Source organism: Macaca mulatta, chromosome 7 (assembly GCF_049350105.2).
Source record: "Macaca mulatta isolate MMU2019108-1 chromosome 7, T2T-MMU8v2.0, whole genome shotgun sequence".
NCBI lineage: Eukaryota > Metazoa > Chordata > Mammalia > Primates > Cercopithecidae > Macaca > Macaca mulatta.
Genome location: NC_133412.1, coordinates 180368486 through 180391439, shown reverse-complemented (window position 1 = coordinate 180391439; position 22954 = coordinate 180368486). Strand labels below are relative to the sequence as shown.

Below are 22954 nucleotides of genomic sequence, written 5' to 3'. Positions count from 1 at the left end.
TCAGGGTGATTATTACTGGCTCAGGCAGGGGTCAGAAATCAAGATGGATAGGTGGTACCAACCCAAAAAAGTCAGGGGCCAGAAAGATTCACAGCCGAATTTTTTCAGATGTACAAAGAAGTGTTGCTACCAATCCTAGTGTAACTATTTCCCAAAAATGAGGATGAAGGACTCCCCCTAAGTTATTCTGTGAGATCAGCATTATTCTGATAACAAAACCTAGCAGAGACTTAATTTAAAAAGAAAACTTTAGGCCAGTATACCTGATGCAAAAATGCTCAATGAAATACTCACGAACTAAACACAGCAGCACATCAAAAAGCCTAATCTACCAACACTTTGTTCCTGGGATGCAAAGTTGGTTCAATATATGCAAATCAGTAAATGTGGTTCATCACATAAACAGAATGAAAAACAAAAACCATGTTAACCATAGACACAGAAAATGTTTTGAATAAACTTTAGCATTCTTTCATATTAAAAACCATCAACTAGGCATGAAGGAACACACCTCAAAATAATTAAGGGTCATCTTCGACAAACTCACAGCCAACATTATACTGACTGGGCAAAAGCTGGAAGCATTTTCCCCTGAAAACTGGAACAAGAAAAGGACACCCACTCTAACCACTCCTGTTCATCATTGTCATGGAAGTCCTAGCCAGAGCATGCAGACAAGAGAAAGAAATAAAAAGCATCAAATCAGGAAGAGAGAGTGTCAAACTATCCCTGCAGATGAAATGATCATATTCCTGAGCCTGTAGTTTGGTGATTAACATTAATTTAGAAAACTTGTCAGTCATCATTGTTTAAATATTTCTTCTTAGCCTTTCTCTGTTTTTTTCTATTTCCCATTATGTGCATGTTTCTGACTGGGGTTTCTTCTTGTTTGCAGGTGTCCAGTGTGAAGTGCAGTTGGTGGAGTCTGGGGGAGGCTTGGTACAGCCTGGGGGGTCCCTGAGACTCTCCTGTGCAGCCTCTGGATTCACCTTCAGTGACCACTACATGGACTGGGTCCGCCAGGCTCCAGGGAAGGGGCTGGAGTGGGTCTCAAGTATTAGTGGTAGCAGTAGTAACACATACTACCCAGACTCTGTCAAGGGCCGATTCACCATCTCCAGAGACAACGCCAAGAACACGCTGTATCTGCAAATGAACAGCCCGAGAGCCGAGGACACAGCTGTCTATTACTGTGCGAGAGACACAGTGAGGGGAAGTCAGTGTGAGCCCAGACACAAACCTCCCTGCAGGAACGTTCAGGCAAAATCAGCGGCAGGGGGCGCTCAGGACCCACTGATCAGAGTCAACCCAGAGGCAGGTGCAATGGAGGCTGATTTCCTGTCAGGATGTGGGACCTCATCTTCTCCTCACGGTTTCTCTAGTGAACCTCTTGAAGTTTAGAATTCTGTGCTTCCTAATGTCATCTCCACATATTTTAAAAAATATTTTAATATGAGGACTTATTCTCACATGTACCAAATGCAGATTGATGTTTACGGAGATGAAACGGCCTAAATTATGGCCACCAAGATCAGAGTCCTGAGGAAACGCAGCGGTGCCTGGTGAGTCTTCTCCAATCAGACCCAGGACAGAAACCTCAGGGAGATTCCCTGACTAGAAGAGTCTTAATGGATTGTCTTCCATTTGTTTGTGTCCTCTTTTATTTCATTGAGCTGTGGTTTGTAGTTCTCCTTGAAGTGGTCCTTCACATTCCTTATAAGTTGGATTCCGAGGTATTTTTTTCTCTTTGAAGCTATTGTGAATGGGAGTTCATTCATGATTTGGTTCTCTGTTTGTCTGTTACTAGTGTATATAAGAATGTGTGTGATTTTTGCACATTGATTTTGTATCCTGAGACTTTGCTGAAGTTGCTTATCAGCGTAAGGAGATTTTGGGCTGAGACGATGGGGTTTTCTAAATACACAGTCATGTCTTCTGCAAACAGGGACAATTTGACTTCCTCTTTTCCTAATTGAATATCCTTTATTTATTTCTCCTGCCTGATTCACCTAGCCAGAACTTCCAACACTATGTTGAATAGGAGTGGTGAGAGAGGGCATCCCTGTCTTGTGCCAGTTTTCAAAGGGAATGCTTCCAGTTTTTGCCCATTCAGTATGATATTGACTGTGGGTTTGTCATAAATAGCTCTTATTATTTTGAGATACGTTCCATCAATACCGAATTTATTGAGAGTTTTTAGCATGAAGGGCTGTTGAATTTTGTCAAAGGCCTTTTCTGCATCTATTGAAATAATCACATGGTTTTTGTCTTTGGTTCTGTTTATATGCTGGATTACGTTTATTGATTTGCATATGTTGAACCGGCCTTGAAGACACAGCGAGGGGACGTCATTGTGAGCCCAGACACAAACCTCCCTGCAGGGGAGCTCAGGAAGAGCAGGGGACTCTCGAGACACCAGGGGGCCCTCAGGACACACATCAAGGCAGGTGCAATTGCGTGAAAAGGTGCTGCAGATGGGGTTTGGCATCACCATCATATTTCACCACTGGTCACCCACCACTGTGTCTATTCTCATGTACGTGATTCTTTGTAGCATTAGAAAATGGCATTTATAGAAATATATAACCATATGTAGGTGCATCGAGTCGTCCTCTCCACCTTATGTGGACATTTTCCATTAAGACCCTGAGTCCCTGTATTTATTTGAGCACCTCACAAATTACGGTCAGTTATGTAGGATCTCTAGCTCTTCCTTCTCCCTTCTCCTCTCCTTCTCTCTCACTCACAAACACACACACACAGAATTCTACAACTTCAGTGACCTGATGTGTTGAAATCAATTGATTAAAGTGCCGTTTTTCCAGCTTACCTGTTATTCATATTGTTGTAAGAATAAGAACCTTATGTTTCTCAACTGTGTACTTTCCTGAGATAATAACACTTTTTAAAATAATAACCACATACTGAAAGCAATCCAAATATCAATAAGCAGCTTAATTAGTAAACACATTGTAGTAAATTCATTCTCTGGAAAAACAGTCACTGTTACAATCAGGTACTGCTGACTACACTCAACAGCAAGGGTAAATTCACAAGTATGTATGGTGAATAAAATAAGACAAACAAATACAAGTACATACACACTATTACACTTTTATAAATTCTATGAAATTAAAAGTAGTCTAATCTTACATAAAGAAAACCAGTAGTTGACTCTGGACGTGGTGTGAGAAGTGGAGGTTGGGAAGCAGGAATTATAGGAAAACAAAAGGAAACATTGAACATAGTTGAGTTTTTTCTATGTTGAGAAATGTAATGGTTATGTCACTATTTGTCAAATTGTGCACATCATGGGAGGGCTACTATTTGCTAACTTCACCTCATTAAACTATTACAAATTTAAACACAGAATATGTAGAAAATCAGTTAGACAGAGATGAATAAAATACAGGAGAAATGAAAAAAGAAAATCACAGAACAGTGGCATAAGAACCTCACTCATCAGACTGGGCGCGGTGGTTCACGCCTGGTAATCCCAGCACTTTGGGAGGCTGAAATGGGCGGATTACGAGGTGAGGAGATCTAAACCATCCTGGGTAATGTGGTGAAACCCTGTCTCTACTAAAAAAAATAAAAAAAGAGCCAGGCCTGATGGCTGGCACCTGTAGTTCCAGCTACTCAGGAAGGTGAGGCAGGAGAATGGCGTGAACCTGGGAGGCAGAGCTTGCAATGAGCCGAGATCGTGCAACTGCACTCCACCCTGGGTGACAGAGCGAGACTCTGCCCAAAAAAAACAAAACAAAACAAAAAAAAACAAAAAAACAAAAAAACTTCACTCTTCAAATTTAAGAAATTTTAAATTTATCAACATAGAATTAAATATTTCATTAAATATATATGAGAAATCAAATATAGGTATGAATAAACCCTAAGTCTACCTATATTCTGAGGGAAACACTAGAATACAATAAAATAATGTCATGGTTTCATTACACAATGGGAATTAATCAAACCACACCAGGCATGTCCAGCTGTGTCCTGGAGTTGGTTCAGGGAGCAGGTGTATCCTGTGGTTAAGAGCCATGACACCAAGCTCACAACGTTTGTTCCAGTTGACACCATACAAAGGCCAAGAGATCACAACTAAAATGTAATGTGGATATCACATCTGTGGGTGTAGCACAGTCCCCAATATGTATATGGAAAGGTTAATTAACAATTGGGGTGTCTGCTGAGAGTAGAGCTGGTGTCTCAGCAATGTCCAAAATGGCTTGATCGAGCAAGAAAGGAGACTGGCTCGGGGTTGCTCTAGTGGTTTGGTGGTGGAGGCAGAGTGAGGGTTCTCTCTCACGGAAAGGAGTTTGTGGGGTTTGAATCTCCAAATGGCATCAAATGAGGGAGTTCCTGTGATTCATAGCTAGATTCACCTTGTGTGGGAAAGAAAAGAGATGATGGATCAATGAGCATTACATTATCAGCAGTTAGACATCAGAACAATAGTCTGATAACTTGTTCTATGTAGCACCTATAAAAATCATGATTAATAAAAAAGATCAGGGTCCAATATGGGTGGACAACAACCAGGTCTGCAAAAAAATGAGAAGACTGGTTATAAGAATAAGCAAAACATAATAAAAAAGGAGGAGGAAAATGAGGAGAATGAGGTGAAAGGCACGGGGCAGTGGATTATGCAAGAGTCCTGTTCCAATGTCTTTTGTGGAGACTTTTCACTACCTAAAATCATCCACCTACTCTGAATGTCTTAGATGAACTCTTTGCTCCAAAACATCACAAGGGTCAGAGGATTCCTGAGAATATTCAGTTTAATATCTACTATTTGAGTAGCCTTAAAATTGTGTAAAATTCTTAGTTATTATCATTATTATTAGAGATAGGCTCTCACTCTGTCACACAGGTTGGAGTTCAGTGGCACAATCACAGCTCACTGTAACCTTGAACTTCTGGCTCACACAATCCTTCTGTCTCAGCCTCCTGAGTATCTAGGACTAGAGGGGTGCACCACCAAACCCAGCTGATTTTTTCTAAAAAGTTCTTTCATAGAAATGGGGTCTCTCTATGTTGCCCAGGATGGTCTCGAACTCTTAGTCTCATGTGATTCCCCTGGTTTTACGCTTCAAAGCCGTGGAATTATAGGCATGAGCCACCACATCTGGTCTGAACTGATTCTTTAGTTGCAAATTATCAACCTAAAATTGACTCCCTGAATGTTTTCTGCAGTATTTCGGTTAACCGTGCCTGACAAGATTTATTCCAATATGTTTCAACAGCAGAAAGTTTTCCTGATGTTTCTTCCAGTAGATGTAATTTAATGGTTGAAAATCACAAAATACAGTTAAAAGATGACATAAAAAGGTAACCTTAAACTTTTGATGATTGGAGTCAGTATAATACAAAAATTACTTTCAATATTGTGTAACACATGCATGCAACAGGACAAAGGTGAGCAATGAGAGTAAAATTTCTAAATGTATGAACCTTCTAGCTCCCGAGTCATAGGGCAGTGACTGATGTGTCCTGAGGGAGGGACCATAATGCCATATGCTAGTGGGATAACTTTTGGCCAACAGAGTTTCCGTATTTTATTAAAGTTTTATGATCTTTTAATTTAAAGATGCCATTTTATCAACATATCCAGAATATTGTGAGTGGGATTGATTCTGTGTGATGTGAAAAACGCCAGTGCCTTCCATGTTTAGATAATGTTACACACCAGGTTAAGACTCAGTGTTTGGTGAAATGATGCACCATAACATTGTTCCAGGTTCCATAGTATTTTCTCTTATTTCTCTTTGTTTTCATTTGGTTTCAAATTTATATGTCAGTCTCTAGCATGTAGGAATTCCTTAAAAAGTGTCTTTTCTTGTGGTCCGTTTTGATGGAGCTTCCAGAAGATTCAAAAACTTCCTCTGCCTGCAGCACATTTTAGATTCTGTGCTACTGTAGAACATCTGTATTTAATCCTGGTCTTTGGCTAATTTACAATTTCTAATAAGTGCAATAACTTCTGCCTTCTCGGCTGATTTTGCATCAGGTAGAGGAATATATCCTAAATGAACATTTGTACTAGTAATAGAAATTGTTATTTAATCACCAACACTTTTATTATTTAAGTGCTATTCATTAAGAAACAAGTACATTCAAATGTTTTATTTAACTGACAATTTCTCAATTGGTGAAGGGCATTAGACTAAAGAGTCCATATCCCTAGGTCCATATTCTTTGGTCCATATTCCTAGGAAGGCCTTGTGACCCTGAGTCTGGGCGTGACCTTGTGAGTGTTCCTGACCCTCTTCCAGATGAGATGCTGGTCTGTGTGTTCTTGCCCCTTCCCCTGGGATAGAGTCCTCCTGTTTTCCCCAGGTGCTCCCTCCCACAGCTCTGGTGTTCTCCATCGGTATCATCACCGTCCACATCTGCCGCCCTGCCTTGCAGTTTAAGGTTCTGATTCCATAAGAATGACAGGGGAGCTGCTTCTCAATAGATCGTTGGTGGGGACCTCTGTTCCCATCTCAGTTCCTGAGGGGTTGAACCAGTGCCCCTATGATTCTGGTTTCAGTGGCTTGCTTCTGCAGAGTAAATAATTAGTTTGGTAGTGGCAATAAGGGAGTTGGGTCTGAATACATTTTAGAAGTGTGGGCTCTTGTTCTCTCCCAGACAGACACTTCAGGAAAAGATTTTTGTAACTGTCCTCTTTCTTGGGGAAAGGGATTCAAGAGGATAGGATAGCTCTTCAGTATGTGGTCCCTTAACATTTCATACTACAACATGCTTACCACACTCAGTTTCAAGCAATCCAACATATATTTGTATTTTTTTTTCTTGGAGTAGTCTATATTTTATATTCCAGACTCTACCTTGCTGGCTTACAAGCTCTACAAGAACTTGCTTTACCATAAACTTCAGATTTGTTTTTTCTTGTGAAATTTTAATTATCATAAGTATTAAAGACTATTTGCATAATTCCAACTTCTATGGTTATCTGTTATTGTTGATTCAATTGCAAAAAAAAAAGAAAAATATATTTCTTTTCTATTTACATTTCCAAGCAAAATAGCAGATTTTTTAGTAAGACCCAGAACAATAAAAATTAAATGTTGTTCAATAAAAACATTGTTGTTAAAAAAAATTTTTTTTAAGTTGTTCAAAAAAACAATAAAAAAATTAAATGCTTCATAGAAAACAAATTATGGTAAATTTGTTTGCTAGAATACTACCCAGCATTTATAACAAATAAATATCTGATATACCCAAATATAAGGCAAAAGGTCTAATTATTTGTGTTATGTAAAATAAGTCAAACAAATTAGAATACATACTGTTATTTCATTTTTATAAATTCTGATAAACAAAATGAATCTGCAGCAATTTTCCAGGGAAATGGTAGAAGAAAAAAAGGGAAAAGGAGGAAGAATATAGAAGAACAAAAAGAAATGTTGAGAATTTTCTTGTCCACCTTGACAACGGTAACAGTTGCATCATGTTCATCAATTGTACACCTTAAATATGTGAAAGTTTATTATCTGTAAACTAAAACTAATAAAATTTTTACAAGCAAACAAATGGAAATTCAGACAAGGAAGGAGTGATAGAAAGACAGAAAAAAATGTATATTAAATTTCAGAAATACTTAAGAATTTATCTGCCTGAACCCTAGTTCTCACCATATTTGTGGGTGAATGCCAGAATGCAGCAAAACCACACATGCTCTCACTACAGAAAGTGGGTTCTACAAACTGCACTAGGCACCCGCAGCTCTGTCCTGGAGTTGGTTCAGGGGGTAATCGTGGCCAGTGATGAGGAGCACAGCCTCAGATACCTGGGCTTACTCATCCCAGACAGGAGCTCTTAGGCACATATTTAGCTCCTTTTCCATGTGTGGTTTACTTCCACATCTGTACATGGAGAAACCATGGACTCCGACAAAATATAATTTACACAAGTACATAAAAAGAAGTTAGGGTGATCAGTCCAAAGTGTTTATCACAGCAAAATTTTTATAATAAGACAATATCTTTTCCAAATACCATCATTGTCACTAAACTCCTGCAAGGCACAGTCATCCTATCTGGACCCGTCTTCTCCTCAGGCGTCCCACCCCAGAGCTTACTATATAGTAGGAGACATGCAAATAGGGTCCTCCCTCTCCTGATGAAAACCAGCCCAGCCCTGACTCTGCAGCTCTGGGAGAGGAGCCCCAGCCTGGGATTCGCAGCAGTTTCCACTTGGTGACCAGCACTGAACACAGACCACCAACCATGGAGTTGGGGCTGAGCTGGGTTTTCCTTGTTGCTGTTTTAAAAGGTAATTCATGGAGAACTAGAGATACTGAGTGTGAGGGGACATGAGTGAGAGAAACAGTGGATATGTGTGGCAGTTTCTGACCAGGGTGGTGTCTCTGTGTTTGCAGGTGTCCAGTGTGAGGTGCAGCTGGTGGAGTCTGGGGGAGCCTTGGTCCAGCCTGGCGGGTCCCTGAGAGTCTCCTGTGCAGCCTCTGGATTCACCTTCAGTGACCACTACATGCAGTGGGTCCGCCAGGCTCCAGGAAAGGGGCCGGAGTGGGTAGGTTTCATTAGAAACAAAGCTAATGGTGGGACAGCAGAATACGCCGCGTCTGTGAAAGGCAGATTCACCATCTCAAGAGATGATTCCAAAAGCATTGCCAGTCTGCAAATGAACAGCCTGAAAACCGAGGACACGGCCGTGTATTACTGTGCTAGAGACACAGTGAGGCGAGGTCAGTGTGAGCCCAGACACAAACCTCCCTGCAGGGGCGCGCGGGGCCACCAGGGGGCGCTCGGGACCCACTGAGGACGGGACAGGTCCCAGGAGCAGGTGCACAGGGAGGTTTCCCTTCTCATTAGCTGGAAAAGTCAGATTTGTGTTTGCAAAACACCAGCATTCTTGGCTGTGATATTTTGTTACTTGTATTTATAGTGAATATATAATCGTTACTATTTAAATTTTAGCATTTATTAAAGTTATATATTTTAAATATATACTTTCAAGAAATAAACAGTTCTAATTATTTGCACCAATTCTTCCAGAGTTTTATTAACATTTGCTGGCATCAGCAACCACATAACTATAGGGATATAAATTTATACGCATAGAAAGATGTATAGGCCGGCGTGGTGGCTCACGCTTGTAGTCTCAACTACTCGGGAAACTGAGGCAGGAGAATTGCTTGAACCCGGTAGGAGGAGTTTGCAGTGAGCTGTGATTGCGCCACTGCGCTCCAGCCTGGGCGACACAGTGAGACTCCATCCCAGAAAAAGAAAACAAAACGTAGACCTATGCATGTGTGTGTAGGCATTCATATTAAATATTACAATAAAATAATTCTAAAAATATGTCCTAAAGAACCAAACTTAAGGATGAAAAAAGTGTAAATTATTAGAGTAATTCATAATTTATTTCAGTTGTTTTTAATTGTTTTCATGAATTGATTCCTGTTTGTTTATTTAAAAGTGGCAAATTTGTCATTTCAAAAGAGCTAAGAGTAAATTTCAAATATTGTTGTCACAATAAATGATAAGTATTTGAGGTGATTAATGATAACTATCTTAATTATTTCTTACTTATCTTAGTTATTCCATATTGTATTCACAAATCATAACATTGCTTCTTACCTTGTAAATGTAAACAATCGTAATTTGTGAATTTACAATAAATTTTTTATTTTAACTTTTTAAATTTATCCCAGATCGTTATCTTTTTCTTCACTTCCAGATCTCATTGGATTTTCTCCACAGCCCACCTGCACCCTTGCCTGCTGAAGGCTTCTGGGAGTGGCTGCGGGACGGGCAGAAGCGGATGCCCCATGTGAGTCCACATGACCTGGAGCCTCCTTCTCCTTGGATTAGGCCATTTCCTTGGGATCACAGGGCTTTTCATTATCTTCACCCAGTGCTGTAAGAAAGAAGTTACATCACACTTCAATTCATCACACCTTACTTTACGTTTCTAAAACAAGATGAAGGTGATAATGTTAATAGTAAATGCATCACAACCAAATAGGATAAGTGCTATTCCATGGGACAGAGTTTCTTATCAGGACTTTAAATTAAAACTCTTTTTCTTCCCAGTTTCAGATATGTCTTTATCAGGAGTTTGAAAACAGACTAATACATGAGCAAATGATACAAACAGATATTTCTCAAAAGAATCCATACAAGTGGCCAGCAAATATAGTTTTAAAATGTTTAGTATCAGTAATCATCAGAGAAATGCAACTAGAAAAATGTTCTGATTTCTGTCACTATAGGTCCATTTTTCTTGTTTTGAACTTCATGTAAATGGAATCAAACAAATACAAAATGAATTATGTATTTTCAATTTCTTTATAGATGAGATACTAATATCTCCACATTAAAAAATTAACCCTCTAAGTCATCTCTTAAAATTATTTTTTCTAAGGACTCAAACTAATCTATGATATAATTACACATTTCAGATGTAACAACTGGGACAACATTGAGAATATATTAACACTTAAAACATGTGCTTGCCAAATACTGTTATTTTCCTGTCGGCTGTCCCCTATTATGATTTTACACTGCATATCAGCAATTTATTCTGATAAAACAGGTTGAAATATTACATCAATTTTTTATTAACTTGGTATAACTAATAATATAAAATGTTTCAAATATTTTAGGCATGTTTTAATTATCTGTGAATTTTGTCTTTATACATTTATTATTTTAATATGTCACCTTTATCTTTAATATTTCCAATAATTTTGTATAACTGAATGCATTTTAATAATTATTGTAATAATCACATTTACATTTTGTATTTGAATTTTCATATACATTTTATGGATATTTCAATTTCATTATAAAATATTTTCCTACAATTGTCTCTTTCCTATTTTTGTTAAAGTTAACCTAAAAATGCATAGATCTTCAATGTACAATTTGAGGATTTCTGATAAATGTGTGCACAAATAAAGAATTATTTGCTTACTTTTTAGTGTATACCCAGTAGTGGGATTGCTGGGTAAAATGATATTTCTGTTTTAAGTTTTTGAGAAATCTCCAGTCTGCTTTCCAAAGTGGAAAGATTAATCCACAGTCCCATCAACAGTATAAGTGTTCTCTTTTCTCCACAGCCCCACCAGCATCTGTTGTTTTTGACTTTGTAGTGACAGCCATTCTGAGTGGTGTGTGGCTGCACGGCTACACTCATCTCATCTTTGATAAAGCTGATGAAAATAGGAATGAGGAAAGGACTCCCTGTTCAATAAATGGTGCTGGGACAACTGGCTAGCTATATGATGGAGATTGAAGCTGGACATCGACTTTCAACATATGTAAAATTAACTCAAAATTGATGAACGATTTAAACGTAAGACCTCAAACCATAAAAATCCTTGAAGACAACCCAAGAAATACTCTTCTCGATACCAGCTTTGACAAAGAATTTTTGGCTAAGTATCCAAAAGCAATTGCAACAAAAACAAAAATAGACAAACGGGACCTAATTAACTAAGGAGTTTCTGCTCATCAAAACAAACAAGTAATCAAACAAAATTACCAGCAGAGTAATCAGACAACCTACAGAATGTGAGAAGATATTCACAAAGGTTGCATCCAACCATGTCCTAATATCCAGACTCTATAGGAAATTAAAACAAATCAAGAAGCACAAACAAAAAACCCCATTAAAAATGGGCTGATATGGCTTGTCTGTGTGCCCGCCCAAATCTCAACTTGAATTTTATCTCCCAGAATTCCCACGTTTTAGGAGGGACCCAGGGGATGGTAATTGAATCATGCGAGCCCGTCTTTTCCGTGCTATTCTCATGATAGTGAATAAGTCTCATGAGAGCTGATGGGTTTATCAGTGGTTCCCGTGTCTGCTTCTTCCTCATTTTCTCTTGCCACTGCCAGGCAAGCAGTGCTGTTCACCTCCCGCCATGATTCTGAGGCTGCCCCAGCCATGTGAAACTGTAAGTCAAATTAAAACTCTTTTTCTTCCCAGTTTCAGATATATCTTTATCAGGTGTTTGAAAATGGACTAATACATGGGCAAATGACACAAACAGACACTTCTCAAAAGAATTTTTTGAGAAGTGGCCAGCAAACATATTTTTAAAATGATTAGCATCACTAATCATCAGAGAAATGCAAATAGAAAAATGTTCTGATTTCTGTCACCATAGGTCCATTTTTCTTGTTTTGAACTTCATATAAATGGAATCTAATATTACAGATCATTTTTTGGAAGGGGCTACTTTTGTTATTCGTGGGGTTCATTCATGTAATTTCATCTATCAAGGTTTTTTCATACACCTATAGGTACTCATAGATATTTCATATCTGAATCTGTCCTTCACATTAATAAATGACAGTTTATTAAGTAAATAAATCAGTTCATTAAGTGAATAAGTGACAATATGTGTATTTATTTTCCTGTCGATGGAATTTAAATTTGTTTCCAATATAAATATGAACAAATCTGTTATAAATATATTTGTACAAGTTCTTCTGATTATATTCTCACATTTTTATTGACAAAATCTGTAGAAATATAAATATGCATTATAACTTCTCAGCTTTATGGCGCTGTAACTGACAAAATTGTATGTATTTAAGGTACATCACTTGATGTATTGATATCCTTGGGGAAACGTACATCGTGATCAAGGTAATTGGCATGCCTATCATCTCAGACAGTTATCATTTTATGACTTTTTTACTGTGTGTGTGATAAGAACACCTAAAATCTACTCTTCTGGCGAAAGATATGTTTATAATACAATATTCATTTTCATAGTAGCATTGCTGTATGTTTCATTTGGAGAACTCCTTCGGCCTATGTATCAGGCCGTTCTCACACTCCTGTAAAGAATTACCTGAGACTGGGAAACTTATGAAGAAAAGCAGTTTAGTTGACTCAGAGTTCCACTGGCTTAACAGGAAGCATTACTGGGAGGCATCAGGAAACGTACAGTCATCGTGGAAACTGAAGGGGAAGCCAGGATCCTCTTCACATGCTGGAAGGGGAGAGAGAGAGAAAGAGAAAGGGATGATGTGCCACACTTTTAAACCACGAGATCTTGTGAGAACTGTATTACAAGGACAGCAAAGGGGAAGGTTGCCCTCATGATCCAGTCACTCCCCCTCAGGCCCCTCCTACAATACTTGAGGATTAAAATTTGACATGAGATCTGAGTGGAAGCACAGAGCCAAACCATATCATTCTACCCCGGGCCCCTCACACATCTCATGTCCTTCTCACATTGCAAAATATAATTAATTATACCTTCTCAACAGTCTCCCAGTCTTAACTCATTTCATCATTAACACAAAAATCTACAGTCTGAAGTCTCCTCTTAGACAAGGTAAGTTTCTTCCACCCATAAACCTATAAAATCACAAACAAGTTAGTTACTTCCAAGATAAAATGGCGCACTGGACAAATGTTTCCATTCCAAATGGGAGAAATTGGCCACAATAATGGGGCTACATGTCCCCATGCAAGTCCAAACCCCAGCAAGGCAGTCATTAAATCGTAAAGCACCAAGATAATTTCCTTTTACTCCATGTCTCACTTTCACGACACACTGATGCAAGAGGTGGGCTCCCAAGGCCTGGGAAGCTCCACCCCTGTGGCCCTGCAGGGTACAGTCCCCATGGCTGCTGCATTCATAGTCTGGCATTGAGTTCCTATGGCTTTCCCAGGCACACCGTGTAAGCTTTTAGTGGTCCTCTTCTCACATATCCATTAGGCAGTGCCCCAGTGGGGACTCTCTGTAGGGGATCCAATACCATATTTTCCTTCTACACTGGCCTATTAGAGGGACTCCATTAAGGCTCAGCCCCTGCATAAGACTTTGGCCTAAATATCCAGACACTTTTCATACATGATCGGAAACCTAGGAGGAGGTCCCCAAACCTCAGCTATTGCCTTATGTGCACCAGTAGGCTCAACACCACATGGAAGCAACCAAAGCTTAGGGCTTGCACCCTCTGAAGCAATGGCCTGAGCTTTAACTTGGCCCCTTTTAGCTATGGGTGGCCCAGGAGAGACAGGGATGCAAGGCGCCATGTGCCGAGGCTGCACAGAGCAGTGGGCTCCTGGGCCTGGACAACGAAACCATTTTTCTCTCCTGGGCTTCTAGACCTGTGATGGGAGGGGCTGCCACAAAGATCTCTGGAATCTCCTGGAGACATTTTTCCCACTGGTTTTGTCATTACTTTGCAAATTTCTGCATCCAGCCTGAATTTCTCCCCAGAAACTGAGTTTTTCTTGTCTACCACATGGTCAGTCTGCAATTTTTTTTCAACTTTTTATGCTCTGCTTCCATTTTAAACATAAGTTCTAATTTCAGATCATCTTTTGTGAATGCATATGACTTATGTTTTCAGAAACGGCCAAGTCAAATCTTGAATGCTTTGCTGCTTAGAAATTTCTTCTGCCGCCCAGCGCGAGCGACACAGAAGACCGGTGATTTCTGCATTTTCAACTGAGGTACTGGGTTCATCTCACTGGGGAGTGCCGGACGATCGGTGCTGGTCAGCTGCTGCAGCCCGACCAGCGAGAGCTGAAGCAGTGCGAGGCATTGCCTCACCTGGGAAGCGCAAGGGGGAAGGGAATCCCTTTTCCTAGCCAGGGGAACTGAGACACACAACACCTGGAAAATCGGGTAACTCCCACCCCAATACTGCGCTTTAAGCTAACAGGCACACCAGGAGATCATATCCCACACCTGGCCGGGAGGGTCCCACACCCACGGAGCCTTCCTCATTGCTAGCACAGCAGTCTGCGATCTCCCGGCAAGGCAGCAGCGAGGCTGGGGGAGGGGCGCCCGCCATTACTGAGGCTTAAGTAGGTAAACAAAGCTGCTGGGAAGCTCGAACTGGGTGGAGCTCACAGCAGCTCAAGGAAACCTGCCTGTCTCTGTAGACTCCACCTCTGGGGACAGGGCAATAACAAACGTAGCCGAAACCTCTGCAGACGCAAACGACTCTGTCTGACAGCTTTGAAGAGAGCAGTGGATCTCCCAACACGGAGGCTGAGATCTGAGAAGGGACAGACTCCCTGCTCAAGTGGGTCCCTGACCCCTGAGTAGCCTAACTGGGAGACATCCCCCACTAGGGGCAGTCTGACACCCCACACCTCACAGGGTGGAGTACACCCCTGAGAGGAAGCTTCCAAAGCAAGAATCAGACAGGTACACTCGCTGTTCAGAAATATTCTATCTTCTGCAGCCTCTGCTGCTGATACCCAGGCAAACAGGGTCTGGAGTGGACCTCAAGCAATCTCCAACAGACCTACAGCTGAGGGTCCTGACTGTTAGAAGGAAAACTACCAAACAGGAAGGACAGCTACACCAAAACCCCATCAGTACATCACCATCATCAAAGACCAGAGGCAGATAAAACCACAAAGATGGGGAAAAAGCAGGGCAGAAAAGCTGGAAATTCAAAAAATAAGAGCGCATCTCCCCCGGCAAAGGAGCGCAGCTCATCGCCAGCAACGGATCAAAGCTGGACGGAGAATGACTTTGACGAGATGAGAGAAGAAGGCTTCAGTCCATCAAATTTCTCAGAGCTAAAGGAGGAATTACGTACCCAGCGCAAAGAAACTAAAAATCTTGAAAAAAAAGTGGAAGAATTGATGGCTAGAGTAATTAATGCAGAGAAGGTCATAAACAAAATGAAAGAGATGAAAACCATGACACGAGAAATACGTGACAAATGCACAAGCTTCAGTAACCGACTCGATCAACTGGAAGAAAGAGTATCAGCGATTGAGGATCAAATGAATGAAATGAAGCGAGAAGAGAAACCAAAAGAAAAAAGAAGAAAAAGAAATGAACAAAGCCTGCAAGAAGTATGGGATTATGTAAAAAGACCAAATCTACGTCTGATTGGGGTGCCTGAAAGTGAGGGGGAAAATGGAACCAAGTTGGAAAACACTCTTCAGGATATCATCCAGGAGAACTTCCCCAACCTAGTAGGGCAGGCCAACATTCAAATCCAGGAAATACAGAGAACGCCACAAAGATACTCCTCGAGAAGAGTAACTCCAAGACACATAATTGCCAGATTCACCAAAGTTGAAATGAAGGAAAAAATCTTAAGGGCAGCCAGAGAGAAAGGTCGGGTTACCCACAAAGGGAAGCCCATCAGACTAACAGCAGATCTCTCGGCAGAAACTCTACAAGCCAGAAGAGAGTGGGGGCCAATATTCAACATTCTTAAAGAAAAGAATTTTCAACCCAGAATTTCATATCCAGCCAAACTAAGTTTCATAAGTGAAGGAGAAATAAAATCCTTTACAGATAAGCAAATGCTTAGAGATTTTGTCACCACTAGGCCTGCCTTACAAGAGACCCTCAAGGAAGCACTAAACATGGAAAGGAACAACCGGTACCAGACATTGCAAAAACATGCCAAAATGTAAAGACCATCGAGGCAAGGAAGAAACTGCATCAACTAACGAGCAAAATAACCAGTTAATATCATAATGGCAGGATCAAGTTCACACATAACAATCTTAACCTTAAATGTAAATGGACTAAATGCTCCAATTAAAAGACACAGACTGGCAAACTGGATAAAGAGTCAAGACCCATCAGTCTGCTGTATTCAGGAGACCCATCTCACACGCAGAGACATACATAGGCTCAAAATAAAGGGATGGAGGAAGATTTACCAAGAAAATGGAGAACAAAAAAAAGCGGGAGTTGCAATACTAGTCTCTGATAAAACAGACTTTAAACCATCAAAGATCAAAAGAGACAAAGAAGGCCATTACATAATGGTAAAGGGATCAATTCAACAGGAAGAGCTAACTATCCTAAATATATATGCACCCGATACAGGAGCACCCAGATTCATAAAGCAAGTCCTTAGAGACTTACAAAGAGACTTAGACTCCCATACAATAATAATGGGAGACTTCAACACTCCACTGTCAACATTAGACAGATCAACGAGACAGAAAGTTAACAAGGATATCCAGGAATTGAACTCATCTCTGCAGCAAGCAGACCTAACAGACATCTATAGAACTCTCCACCCCAAATCAACAGAATATACATTCTTCTCAGCACCACATCGTACTTACTCCAAAATCGACCACGTAATTGGAAGTAAAGCACTCCTCAGCAAATGTACAAGAACAGAAATTATAACAAACTGTCTCTCAGACCACAGTGCAATCAAACTAGAACTCAGGACTAAGAAACTCAATCAAAACCGCTCAACTACATGGAAACTGAACAACCTGCTCCTGAATGACTACTGGGTACATCACGAAATGAAGGCAGAAATAAAGATGTTCTTTGAAACCAATGAGAACAAAGATACAACATACCAGAATCTCTGGGACACATTTAAAGCAGTGTGTAGAGGGAAATTTATAGCACTAAATGCCCACAAGAGAAAGCAGGAAAGATCTAAAATTGACACTCTAACATCGCAATTAAAAGAACTAGAGAAGCAAGAGCAAACACAGTCGAAAGCTAGCAGAAGGCTAGAAATAACTAAGATCAGAGCAGAACTGAAGGAGATAGAGACACAAAAAACTCTCCAAAAAATCAATGAATCCAGGAGTTGGTTTTTTGAAAAGATCAACAAAATTGACAGACCACTAGCAAGACTAATAAAGAAGAAAAGAGAGAAGAATCAAATCGACGCAATTAAAAATGATAAAGGGGATATCACCACCGACCCCACAGAAATACAAACTACCATCAGAGAATACTATAAACACCTCTACGCAAATAAACTGGAAAATCTAGAAGAAATGGATAATTTCCTGGACACTTACACTCTTCCAAGACTAAACCAAGAAGAAGTTGAATCCCTGAATAGACCAATAGCAGGCTCTGAAATTGAGGCAATAATTAATAGCCTACCAACCAAAAAAAGTCCAGGACCAGATGGATTCACAGCTGAATTCTACCAGAGGTACAAGGAGGAGTTGGTACCATTCCTTCTGAAACTATTCCAATCAATAGAAAAAGAGGGAATCCTCCCTAACTCATTTTATGAGGCCAACATCATCCTGATACCAAAGCCTGGCAGAGACACAACAAAAAAAGAGAATTTTAGACCAATATCCCTGATGAACATCGATGCAAAAATCCTCAATAAAATACTGGCAAACCGAATTCAGCAACACATCAAAAAGCTTATCCACCATGATCAAGTGGGCTTCATCCCTGGGATGCAAGGCTGGTTCAACATTCGCAAATCAATAAACATAATCCAGCATATAAACAGAACCAAAGACAAGAACCACATGATTATCTCAATAGATGCAGAAAAGGCCTTTGACAAAATTCAACAGCCCTTCATGCTAAAAACGCTCCATAAATTCGGTATTGATGGAACGTACCTCAAAATCATAAGAGCTATTTATGACAAACACACAGCCAATATCATACTGAATGGGCAAAAACTGGAAAAATTCCCTTTGAAAACTGGCACAAGACAGGGATGCCCTCTCTCACCACTCCTATTCAACATAGTGTTGGAAGTTCTGGCTAGGGCAATTAGGCAAGAGAAAGAAATCAAGGGTATTCAGTTAGGAAAAGAAGAAGTCAAATTGTCCCTGTTTGCAGATGACATGATTGTATATTTAGAAAACCCCATTGTCTCAGCCCAAAATCTCCTTACGCTGATAAGCAACTTCAGCAAAGTCTCAGGATACAAAATTAATGTGCAAAAATCACAAGCATTCTTATACACCAGTAACAGACAAACACAGAGCCAAATCAGGAATGAACTTCCATTCACAATTCCTTCAAAGAGAATAAAATACCTAGGAATCCAACTTACAAGGGATGTAAAGGACCTCTTCAAGGAGAACTACAAACCACTGCTCAGTGAAATAAAAGAGGACACAAACAAATGGAAGAACATACCATGCTCATGGATAGGAAGAATCAATATCGTGAAAATGGCCATACTGCCCAAGGTAATTTATAGATTCAATGCCATCCCCATCAAGCTACCAATGAGTTTCTTCACAGAATTGGAAAAAAAACTGCTTTAAAGTTCATATGGAACCAAAAAAGAGCCCGCATCTCCAAGACAATCCTAAGTCAAAAGAACAAAGCTGGAGGCATCACGCTACCTGACTTCAAACTATACTACAAGGCTACAGTAACCAAAACAGCATGGTACTGGTACCAAAACAGAGATATAGACCAATGGAACAGAACAGAGTCCTCAGAAATAATACCACACATCTACAGCCATCTGATCTTTGACAAACCTGAGAGAAACAAGAAATGGGGAAAGGATTCCCTATTTAATAAATGGTGCTGGGAAAATTGGCTAGCCATAAGTAGAAAGCTGAAACTGGATCCTTTCCTTACTCCTTATACGAAAATTAATTCAAGATGGATTAGAGACTTAAATGTTAGACCTAATACCATAAAAATCCTAGAGGAAAACCTAGGTAGTACCATTCAGGACATAGGCATGGGCAAAGACTTCATGTCTAAAACACCAAAAGCAACGGCAGCAAAAGCCAAAATTGACAAATGGGATCTAATTAAACTAAAGAGCTTCTGCACAGCAAAAGAAACTACCATCAGAGTGAACAGGCAACCTACAGAATGGGAGAAAATTTTTGCAATCTACTCATCTGACAAAGGGCTAATATCCAGAACCTACAAAGAACTCAAACAAATTTACAAGAAAAAAACAAACAACCCCATCAAAAAGTGGGCAAAGGATATGAACAGACATTTCTCAAAAGAAGACATTCATACAGCCAACAGACACATGAAAAAATGCTCATCATCACTGGCCATCAGAGAAATGCAAATCAAAACCACAATGAGATACCATCTCACACCAGTTAGAATGGCGATCATTAAAAAGTCAGGAAACAACAGGTGCTGGAGAGGATGTGGAGAAATAGGAACACTTTTACACTGTTGGTGGGATTGTAAACTATTTCAACCATTATGGAAAACAGTATGGCGATTCCTCAAGGATCTAGAACTAGATATACCATATGACCCAGCCATCCCATTACTGGGTATATACCCAAAGGATTATAAATTATGCTGCTACAAAGACACATGCACACGTATGTTTATTGCAGCACTATTCACAATAGCAAAGACTTGGAATCAACCCAAATGTCCATCAGTGACAGATTGGATTAAGAAAATGTGGCACATATATACCATGGAATACTATGCAGCCATCAAAAAGGATGAGTTTGTGTCCTTTGTAGAGACATGGATGCAGCTGGAAACCATCATTCTTAGCAAACTATCACAAGAACAGAAAACCAAACACTGCATGTTCTCACTCATAGGTGGGAACTGAACAATGAGATCACTTGGACTCAGAAAGGGGAACATCACACACTGGGGCCTATCGTGGGGAGGGGGGAGGGGGGAGGGATTGCATTGGGAGTTATACCTGATGTAAATGACGAGTTGATGGGTGCAGCACACCAACATGGCACAAGTATACATATGTAAGAAACCTGCACGTTATGCACATGTACCCTACAACTTAAAGTATAATAATAATAAATAAATTAAAAAAAAAAAAAGAAATTTCTTCTGCCATATACATTAAATCAGCTCTCCCTAGTTCAACATTTCACATATACCTAGGGTGGGGCAAAATGCCACTAGTCTTTTTGCTAACGTGTAGGAAGTGTGACTTTTACTCCAGTTCACAAGAAGTCCTTCATCTTCATCTGAGACCACCTCAGTCTGGATTTTATTGTCTATGTCACTATCAGCATTTTGGGCAAAACCATTCAACAAGCCTCTTCAAAGTTTCAAACTTTTCCACACCTTCCTGTCTTCTCGTGAGTCCTCCAAGCTTTTCCAACCTCTACCTGTTACACAGTTACAAAGTCACTTTCACATTTTCAGGTATCTTAATAGCAGTACCCCACTCCTGGTGCAAAGTTTCTATCAATCCACTTTCACATTGCTATAAAGAACTACCTGAGACTGGGTAATTTATGAAGAAAAGAGACTTAGTAGACTCACAGTTCTGCAGGCTAAACAGGAAGCGTTAGTGGGAGGCATCAGGAAACACAGTGATGGCAGAAGCCGAAGGGGAAGGAAGAACCTTCTTCACATGGTGGTAGGAGAGAGAGCATGTGAGCGGGGAGGTGCCACACTTTTAAACCGTCAGATCTCTTGAAAATTTTATCACAAGAACAGCAAAGAGGAAGACCAACCCATGACCCAGTTACATTATATTAGGTCCTTCCTTCAACACGTACAGATTACAATTTGACATGAGATTTGAGTGGGAACACGGAGCCAAACCATTTCAACCTGCATAACTGAAAGCTTTTACCCGTTGACCAAAATCACCCAATTTTTTCCTTCTCCCAGCTCCTGGGAACTACTATTCTACTTTGCTTCCAAAAGCTGGAATATTTTGGATTCTACGTATAAATGAGGTCATGCAACATTTGTCTTTCTGCGTCTGGCTTATTCTACCTAGCATAAGGTTCTCTACGTTGTTGCTAATGTAATAAATTCCTTGTTTTTAAAAGGTGACTAATACTCAATTTTATGTACGTATAAGCCACATTTTATCTGTTCATTTATAGACGTTGACTTATTTTCCCCATCAAGACTATTAAGAGTAGTCTCACAATGAACATATATTTGACACACTCACTTTATTTTCTCTAGATGTATACTCAGAAGTGGATATACTCTATGTTCAATTCATTGAGTAATCTTCATGTTGTTTTTTACAATGGCCATACTAATTTACATTTTCTTGCAAACCATGCACAAATCACTCTGTAGCACATTTTCAGGTCTATGTTTAAGTCTTAAATCCATTTTTAGCTGATTTCTATGTGTTGTGTGAAGTGAGGTCCATTTTTTTCTTCTGCATGTGAATGCCCAGTTTTCACACCACTTGTTGAAGAGATGGTCCTTTCTCTAGTGTGTGTTCTTTGCAACACGGCAAAGACCAGATTATTGGAAAGAAATAGGTTGATTTCCAGGTTGTCTATAATGTTCCATTGGTTTATATGTCGGTTTAAATGTCAGCACTATATTTTATGATTTATATAGATTTGATTTTGAAACTATGGAATATAATATATTCAACTTTCTTATTTTTGCCCAAAATTACTTTGGCTATTTGAAGACTTTTTATTTTCATATCAATTGGAGCATTTAAAAAAAAAAAAAAACATGCCATGGAGATTATTTGTTTATTTTTTTTTTTGAGACGGAGTCTCGCTCTGTGGCCCAGGCTGGAGTGCAGTAGCGGGGTCTCAGCTCACTGCAAGCTCCGCCTCCCGGGTTCCCGCCATTCTCCTGCCTCAGCCTCCCGAGTAGCTGGGACTACAGGCGCCCGCCACCTCGCCCGGCTCGTTTTTTTTGTATTTTTTAGTAGAGACGGGGTTTCACCGTGTTAGCCAGGATGGTCTCGATCTCCTGACCTCTTGATCCGCCCGTCTCGGCCTCCCAAAGTGCTGGGATTACAGGCGTGAACCACCGCGCCTGGCTAAACTTGTATCTTTTAATGTGAGGCAAGTTTGAATGACTCTTTTCTAGCTATTTTAACGTGTACATTAGATTACTGTTAACTATAGCCACCTTACTGATCTATCAAACAATTAGGTTTTATTTCTTCTATATAACTGTATATCTGTATTCAGTAATCGACCTCTCTTTATCTCCTTCTGTCCTGTATCCACCCAGGCTTCTGGTAACCAACAATCTGCTCTATAACTTCAGGAGGTCCAGTTATCTTAGTTTTGAAGTTTTGACATCAAAGTAAGAAGATTCAATATTTGTCTTTCTTTGCTTGGCTTATTTAACTTAATGTAATGACGTCCAGTTCCATTCACATTGTTGCAAATCACAGGATGTCGTGTCTTATGGCTGAATAATATTCTATTGCATACACAGATTACATTTTCTCTATGTGTCCACCTGCAGACACTGAGGTTGCTTTCATATCTGGGCTATTGTGAGTAGTGCTGCAAAGAA

At 39.9% G+C, this 22954-nt stretch overlaps 1 long non-coding RNA gene across 1 annotated transcript; it reads right to left on the bottom strand.

Annotated features, from left to right (window-relative positions):
• Window positions 1–9085: 9085 nt before the first annotated feature.
• On the bottom strand, window positions 9086–21109 carry LOC144330511 (uncharacterized). Its single transcript, XR_013396772.1, has 4 exons — window positions 20975–21109; window positions 13252–13353; window positions 12842–12982; window positions 9086–9891 (listed from the first exon to the last, which is right to left on the bottom strand). It is a non-coding gene; the product is annotated as an uncharacterized LOC144330511 (long non-coding RNA).
• Between the last annotated feature and the right edge of the window lie 1845 nt (window positions 21110–22954).